At 46.8% G+C, this 9,030-nt stretch overlaps 1 long non-coding RNA gene across 2 annotated transcripts; it reads left to right on the top strand.

Annotated features, from left to right (window-relative positions):
* The first annotated feature begins 1,800 nt into the window (after positions 1 to 1,800).
* Positions 1,801 to 6,429, top strand: LOC124264044. Of its 2 annotated transcripts, none has more exons than XR_006895033.1 (4): positions 1,801 to 1,903; positions 2,810 to 3,035; positions 5,041 to 5,845; positions 5,992 to 6,429. It is a non-coding gene; the product is annotated as an uncharacterized LOC124264044 (long non-coding RNA). The 2 variants fall into 2 exon arrangements; XR_006895032.1 differs by having other exon boundaries at positions 5,041 to 5,881.
* Positions 6,430 to 9,030: the final 2,601 nt, after the last annotated feature.

Below are 9,030 nucleotides of genomic sequence, written 5' to 3'. Positions count from 1 at the left end.
CATGAAACAAACATGGCATCAACATGGCTGGTCTTCGCAATGTTGAGTTTGTTATGTCACGGAGAGGTAGCCGTCAAGTTCTGTTGGATGGATATCTTCACACTAAGAATGTTGAGCGACAGACCTGTGTACACTGGAAGTGTGTGCAGTCAACATGCAAAGGAAGAGTCACAACTGTTGGCGATGTGGTAAGAAATACGACTGAACACAATCACCCACCAGAGGATAGCCAGAAGGTCCGGTTTGTCAGCAACCTGAGGAAGAGAGCCAGGGAGGAGTCAATACCGATGCGCACCATCTACAACAACGAGCTTACCAACCTGACTGATGACGAGACACGTACCATGCCCTCCTTTCCATCTGTTAGCAGTGCCCTGTACCGCCACCGCCAGAAGACGATTCCTGTCTTACCACAGACGAGATCAGAAGTCGACCTCCAAGATCCCTGGACGCAGACAGCAGATGGTAGACCATTCCTCCTGTTTGCGGACGGCCATGACGACAAGATCTTGGCCTTCGGAACACAAGAGAGTCTTGAAGCCTTGCAGTCAGCTGACAACCTCTACATGGATGGAACTTTCACAGCCTGTCCTGCACTGTGGAATCAAGTATACATCATCCATGCAAGACGTGGCAGCTCAACATATCCCCTCATCTTCGCCCTTCTTCCGGACCGCCAGACAACAACCTACTCCAGACTCTTCCGATTGCTCAAGGATGAAGTTCAGCAGAGACTCAACAGACCGCTTGATCCTGCCTGCATCCAGACCGATTTTGAGCTAGCAGCAATCCACGCCATAGAAACAGAATTTCCCACTGCTGACGTGAAGGGCTGTTTCTTCCATTTCTGTCAAGCCATCTGGAGGAAGGTTCAGGATCTTGACTAGCTGTTGCCTACAAGGAAAACCCCGAAGTCACCAAGTGGATCAGGAGAGCAGCTGGACTACCTCTACTTCCTCAAGCCGCGGTCCAAGACACTTGGATTGAAGCCATGGATGACACTCCTGACGTCCCAAGAGCTGGCGACTTCAACGACTACATCGTGACAACATGGGTCGACGACACTGCCAGATTTTTCTTCACCTGTGGAACCACAACTTGACAGCTGGGCCGAGGACAAACAACAACCTGGAAGGATTCCACAACCGTCTGAATCGAGAAATTCCACACAGGCACCCGAACATCTACAGATTTGTAGAAGTCATCAGGAGAGTCGAACACGCCGAGAGAGTGAGGATTGCTCAGATTGACTTTGGTGCTGCGCCAACAAACAGAAAACGAGTGTACAGAGAGATCGACAACCGTCTGTGCAGACTCAAGGAACAGCTTCAGCGTGGACAGAAATCCCCTCTTCAGTTTCTTGACGCCGTCGGCTACCTGCTCAAGCTTGATAGACTGTAACACTGACACTTGAACACTTGTGATAATGTAATAATGTGGTCTTTCTCTCATCCTGATATGTTGATATGAAACACTTGTGATAATGTGATCTTTGTTCATCCTTATATGATGATATGAAAACACTGAATGTAAATAGACTGAAAAACTTGACAATTGATCTCAATGATGTGGTACTTTGTGATAACACATGTATTAAAGTCACTTTTAAAATCTGTCTTGTGTCATGTTGTGCATCTTAAGTGGACCAGTCCACTGTATGGAATAGGTAACAGGCAGGAGATTAGTTATGCAACAGACCATAAACTATGTTGTTATAAGCTGTAGGGGTAGTGGCATGTAGGGGTAATGGGAGGTTACCTGTTCAGAGGGGAAATATGTTTTGTTTGAAGTACATGATAATACTAAGTGACTAATGTTCGACACTAATGTATGTTATACGGAAATCTTTCGATAATACAAACATGATCCTTGTTACAGGAATGATCGTCACACAGAAGAAAGGGTAAGATATCATACACGCTACACTTGCATCTCACCCTCACCCACCTTCACCTGTAGCTTGTTACATCTCACCCTCACCCTCGGTCACCTGTAGCTTGTTACATCTCACCCTCACCCTCGGTCACCTGTAGCTTGTTACATCTCACCCTCACCCACGTTCACCTGTAGCTTGTTGTATCTCACCCTCACCCACGTTCACCTGTAGCTTGTTACATCTCACCCTCACCCACGTTCACCTGTAGCTTGTTACATCTCACCCTCACCCACCTTCACCTCTACCTTGTTACATCTCTCCCTCACTCACGTTCACCTGTAGCTTGTTGCATCTCACCCTCAGCCACGTTCACCTGTAGCTTGTTACATCTCACCCTCACACACGTTTGCTTTCAGCCACTAATCCACTGCAATAGTCACATGAAGAACTGAGCGAGCGCTAACGCAAGGGAGGTAACTCTGATATTGTTGTGCTACTGGAGTCCCAATGTCACAAACAATTACTTATCCTTGTTGTATGTTTCTATCCTTGCAATAGAATGTCTCTACTTACTGATCGTTTAATGGATATTTTCATACACTTCAAAGTCATTCTAGAAAAGGGCGCGGAAATGTGTATGGGGATGGGGGGTGGGGGTGGGGGAACGTGGTAATTACTTGTCATTCGATGATTAGAAATCTTGCAGCTTACTTTCAGTTTCAGTTTCATTTTGTTGTGAACCCGTGTCTGCAAACCAATCTTATTTTTCTGAAGACTGAATTATATATCTAGCAATATACAGGTGCACAAGAGTACAAGATTAATGATGTTATTCACTGTTCAGGAATTGATCTTCCATAAACAGAGATTACAGGGACGTGCATAGCCCGAATCCCATGTGTAGTGTTTGTGGTCCTCCTCTGTTGTTGGCAGGATGCAGTGATGCAGCTTGGGCCTGAAGCTCCGGAGCCTGAGTACCGGATAGAGACAACACTAGAGGACAACACCACCGACATCGACGTCCCCGAAGGCCTCTACGCCAGCGTTAACAAGTCCGGGATCGTACGGCAGTCGTCGTCAAGCGGAAATGAAGTAGGCACCAGCACCACCACCCTGAAAGACTGCACGGCACTCCTGTGAGGGACCAGAGCCCACAAGGGTAGGCATCTCACTACACCTAGACGTTAGTTGACGTCACAGGGTAGGGATCTCACTACACCTAGCCGTTAGTTGACGTCACAGGGTAGGGATCTCACTACACCTAGCCGTTAGTTGACGTCACAGGGTAGGGATCTCACTACACCTAGCTGTTAGGTGACACGTCACAGGGTAGGGATCTCACTACACCTAGCCGTTAGGTGACGTCACAGGGTAGGCATCTCACTACACCTAGCCGTTAGGTGACACGTCACAGGGTAGGGATCTCACTATACCTAGCTGTTAGGTGACACGTCACAGGGTAGGGATCTCACTACACCTAGCCGTTAGGTGACACGTCACAGGGTAGGGATCTCACTACACCTAGCCGTTAGGTGACGTCGCAGGGTAGGGATCTCACTACACCTAGCCGGTAGGTGACACTCACAGGGTAGGGATCTCACTACACCTAGCCGTTAGTTGACGTCACAGGGTAGGGATCTCACTACACCTAGCCGTTAGTTGACGTCACAGGGTAGGGATCTCACTACACCTAGTCGTTAGGTGACACGTCACAGGGTAGGGATCTCACTACACCTAGTCGTTTGGTGACACGTCACAGGGCAGGGTTGTCACTGCACCTAGTCGTCAGGTGACACGTCACAGGGTAGGGATCTCACTACACGTAGCCGATAGGTGACACGTCACAGGGTAGAGTTGTTGTACAGCTGTGGGTTGTCACATTACCTAACCGTCAGGTGACACGTCACAGGGTAGGGATCTCACTACACCTAGCCGTTAGGTGACACGTCACAGGGTAGGCATCTCACTACACCTAGCCGTTAGGTGGCACGTCACAGGGTAGGGATCTCACTACACCTAACCGTTAGGTGACACGTCACAGGGTGGAGTTGTTGTACAACTGTGGGTTGTCCCTCCATCTAGCCGTTAGGTGACACGTCACAGGGTAGAGTTGTTGTACAGCCACGGGTTGTCACTATACCTAGTCGTTAGGTGACACGTCACAGGGTAGAGTTGTTGTACAACTGTGGGTTGTCCCTCCATCTAGCCGTTAGGTGACACGTCACAGGGTAGAGTTGTTGTACAGCCACGGGTTGTCACTATACCTAGCCGTCAGTTGACACGTCACACATAATATACAGGGACCTTGAGTAGTGTTTGTCATGATCTCTGTGCTAGCTGTGCTGAAACTCAACTGTTGTACCTGACGTTCCGTTATACGTTCATTTAATACACTTTAGCAACACAGAAAGATATGAACACTAATCCTTCGAGATTATATCTGATAGATTTTACACGCATCAAGAATCGGATTAGTGCGTCTGACACCGTCCCCCCTCTTTTCATTGAGAGAGTTCTGAGGGTTGAAACCGTAATACTGGAAGAGCCCTACAATCCCCCCCACACCAGCAGAGGAGCTTCATGTTGACAGATGCAGCTTTACATGACAGCAGTCTAATCCCTTTACATCTTTGAATACTGTGCCTTCCTGTAGTAATATAATAGAAGACTAGTTGTCGGAATGTTAAGCAGGGCTGTCAGTCACTTATGAAGTGAACGTTGTTAACACACTTTATAAACACAGTACTCAGACGCCCTGACAATGTAAATCACATTATGTGGGGGGGTCTCAGCGCTCATCAAACACAAATTGACGCGCACTTGTTTTAACCCAACTGTCACAACGCAGCAGGAATACGTGGCTGGGCCTTAACTCAGTCGGGGATGTCTACTGATGGCTGATGTAGAGTTTGCGCACATGGGTATAAGATGGTGGTGATTACAACATCAGCCCCTGTGGTCCAGCCCGGCTCCCGGCTCCCGGCTCCCGGCTCCCGGCTCCCGGCTCCCGGCTCCAGACGATCAGTGGTTGCCCTTACATTTCCCTGACAGTCAGGACTAATATTTGGTGTGTTAGTGCGGTGGTTCCATCATGTTATTAGCAGCTACTCACTGTCGTTAATTATTGGAATCAGGAACACATGTTTTGGTAATTTTCGTTTCAGCTGGCTGTCAGTGTCCAAATGTCACGTACATCAGTAAACAACAAACATGGAAGAAACAACACTTAGCCACCACCGCCAACTTGGACCTGTAGCCGCTGACGTCGTCACTTTCCCTCCAGCTATTGAGAAAATATCCGATGGTCGTACAGCCGGGGACGTGCTGCAGGGTGGAGCTTAGTTTTCAGGAGATATTTTCAAATTGTTATCTTCCATTTTATACTCTTATGTACATATGAATGCCATATAAACGTGGGGTATATAACGTACCTGTTGATTGTCAATGTGGTTCCTAGATACTTTACATATTCTCTGACAACACTGACTATAGTCATGTTCTTTTTACACTGGAATATTAACGCATACAAGACGGGCGTCACAATGTGCCAAAACGTGTACCGTTACTATATAGAATATCAACGTTCGCCCGTAGGAGAGGTGTTCATCGATAATAGTATACTTTGGATCAGCATTACAAGTAACTGAAAGAGCAAATGATATATGTTCTCCATTAACACCAGACGGTGGAAACAACAAAAGTGTCCTCGTTTAAGTCGTGGGAGGCCCAATGACGCATAGTTTCCTCAGACGCAATACAGAAATACAGTCAATGACAGAGTATGTATTTTGTTATGAAGGTATAATATATTTCCGTTGTCGGCCATGTCGGTCCATCCTGTTGCTACGTTACTAAATATATTCGTTATACAAACGATTGGACGTTTACACAGATCTGAACAGTATTTGTTGCATGTGATACGATGTTGCATTAAGCCTATCTCTGAAGGTAAGCCTGTCTGTGACGGTAGTCCTGTCTGTGACGGTAAGCCTGTCTGTGACGGTAGTCCTGTCTGTGACGGTAAGCCCGTGTGTGACGGTAAGCCTGTCTGTGACGGTAAGCCTGTCTGTGACGGTAGTCCTGTCTGTGACGGTAATCCCGTCTGTGACGGTAAGCCCGTGTGTGACGGTAAGCCTGTCTGTGGCGGTAAGCCTGTCTGTGACGATGGGACGTGTGTGATACAGGGGAGGTACCTATACTTTGCTGGGTAACAAGTATTGTCATAATTGCCTGTACAGTTAATAAACAGTGTGTGGCGTTGGTGACCAGACTGTTGACGTTTTTCGTACAGATTGTCGACAGTTTGTTGTACAGATTGTCTCCTGTTTGTGTACAGACTGTCTGCTGTTTGTGTACAGACTGTCTACTGTTTGTGTACAGATTGTCTCTACTGTTTGTGTACAGATTGTCTATTGTTTGTGTACAGTTTGTTTACTGTTTATGCACAAGCCTTCCCAACAAACATGCGTACTGTCTACATTTCGTACGATGTTGATTTTTGTACGTTTCCATATTGTACATATCATTTTCAAATAAACTATGCAGTTTTTGTACGATATTGTTTTCTATCAGTCACTGGAATTCAAAGTAGTAAGTTAATGTTTCGTATTACATCCTATTCCTGTGACAAACAAAACAGCTGTTTATATCACCTATATACATTTATACATACACCTCCAGGCTGCTACAGATATATGACCTATATACGTCTAAACCAGCAGTCTGTTACATATATATATCAACTACAAACACCATCATCAGTAAGTGTTACTGGCGACATTCATAGGATTAATGCTTATATTTGTGACCAATTCCGAATTTGACTAAGTCTGCATCGATCCTGCAGTTAGCCACTGAGTAATAGAGAGGAGGCAATTTGCATGAACGACTGACCAGTTACTGCTGGTCACACAGACAAAAGTATGTCGAGCTTGTGACTAGCCTGGTCCGTTTGCTGGGCACGGCGTAATTAAATTGCTTGATGAAATTAAAGTTATCATGAAAAGGCCAGCGGGAAATTAATGAAGTGTTCGCTGGAGGAGCAGAATGTCTATCTTGTGATTAGGTTGTCTTGATAACTCGCATCAGATATGTACACGGCGATGACTGACTGACCGCTGCCCGTGCAAAGGGCGACTGACCCCGATCGGCAACTTCTTATGATTTACACGGCATCCCGTACAAGGTAATGTTTATGGTACGTGAACGGATGGGTGAGGGTGTAGGAACAACAGACGCGTACACTTTGACCCAACATGACCTACTGTTCAGGGAGTGCAGATATTTCATTTCCTTAGTCAATAAAAATAATTACCATGGTTGACCTAGGTGGAGCTGTGTATTGTTATATCTACAGGCTGCCCCACCATGTATAGGTGGAGCTGTGTATTGTTATATCTACAGGCTGCCCCACCATGTATAGGTGGAGCCATGTCTTGTTACATCTACAGGCTGCCATGTCTTGTTACATATAAAGGCTGCCCCACCATGTATAGGCGGAGCCATATCTTGTTACATCTACAGGCTGCCCGACCATCTATAGGTGGAGCCATGTCTTGTTACATCTACAGGCTGCCCCACCATGTATAGGTGGAGCCATGTCTTGTTTCATCTACAGGCTGCCCCACCATGTATAGGTGGAGCCATGTCTTGTTACATCTACAGGCTGCCCCACCATGTATAGGTGGAGCCATGTCTTGTTTCATCTACAGGCTGCCATGTCTTGTTACATATAAAGGCTGCCCAACCATGTAAAGGTGGAGCCATGTCTTGTTACATCTACAGGCTGCCCCACCATGTATAGGTGGAGCCATGTCTTGTTACATCTACAGGCTGCCCCACCATGTATAGGTGGAGCCATGTCTTGTTACATCTGCCCCACCATGTATGGGGTGGAGCCAGGCTGCCCCACCATCTATAGGTGGAGCCATGTCTTGTTACATCTACAGGCTGCCCCACCATGTATAGGTGGAGCCATGTCTTGTTTCATCTACAGGCTGCCCCACCATCTATAGGTGGAGCCATGTCTTGTTACATATAAAGGCTGCCCCACCATCTATAGGTGGAGCCATGTCTTGTTACATCTACAGGCTGCCCCACCATCTATAGGTGGAGCCATGTCTTGTTACATCTACAGGCTGCCCCACCATATATAGGTGGAGCCATGTTTTGTAGGCTGCCCCACCATCTACAGGTGGAGTCATGTCTTGTCACAACTAGTACCAGCCTCAAAGAAGTAAGTACGTGAACTGTCATATTTGTATCTTTATCCCCATGAAACTCCAGCCGATTCCGTTTTTATCGTGCCGTGAAACCGACCTATTATGTCGGAATTGTTCTTGCTTCAGGGACAAGGTCTTCTACTGTTCGACTGGATGTCTCAGAAGATTGACCTTATTATTACCAGAGGCTGTGGAAAGATGAGCTATAGTTTCAGACAAGGCACCCAGAAACGATCCTATTTCCGTTGTATTCAACAAAGATCGAAACTTTGTACGAATGATATGCTTTGCCTCAGCAACTGTTTTCAGTGGTCGTTGGAAAACACTCGCACATCAATGGATTGTTTCCATTTCATTATCACAAAGGTCTACCTTGTTATCCTCTCCGCATGGAGAAGACTGAACCGTAGTGTGCGTTTGGGTTGCAAGATATAGAGCTGATGAGTGTGTCGGTGGGGGAGAGGTGACAAAGGCAGTCGATGCTAGCAGTGGCACAGGATGGAGAAATACTCAACCCTGTCTGACACAAGGCAGTCAGTGCTTGCAGTGACACAGGGTGGAGATATACTCAACCCTGTCTGATACAAGGCAGTCAGTACTAGAAGTGGCACAGGATGGAGAGATACTCACCTTGTCTGACACAATGCAGTCAGTGCTTGCAGTGACACAGGGTGGAGAGATACTCAACCCTGTCTGACACAAGGCAGCCACTGCTTGCAGTGACACAGGATGGAGAGATACTCAACCCTATCTGACACAAGGCAGTCAGTGCTAGCAATGACACAGGTTGGAGAGATAGTCAACCCTGTCTGACACAAGGCGGTAAGTGCTTGCAGTGACACAGGATGGAGAGACACTCAACCCTATCTGACACAAGGCAGTCAGTGCTTGCAGTGATACAGGGTGGAGAGATACTCAACCCTGTCTGACACA

This window comes from Haliotis rubra, unplaced genomic scaffold, assembly GCF_003918875.1.
Source record: "Haliotis rubra isolate DU_JTF1 unplaced genomic scaffold, ASM391887v1 Scf905, whole genome shotgun sequence".
Classification (NCBI taxonomy): domain Eukaryota; kingdom Metazoa; phylum Mollusca; class Gastropoda; order Lepetellida; family Haliotidae; genus Haliotis; species Haliotis rubra.
The sequence above is the reverse complement of the archived record's forward strand: the minus strand, read 5'-3'. Positions and strand labels throughout refer to the sequence as shown.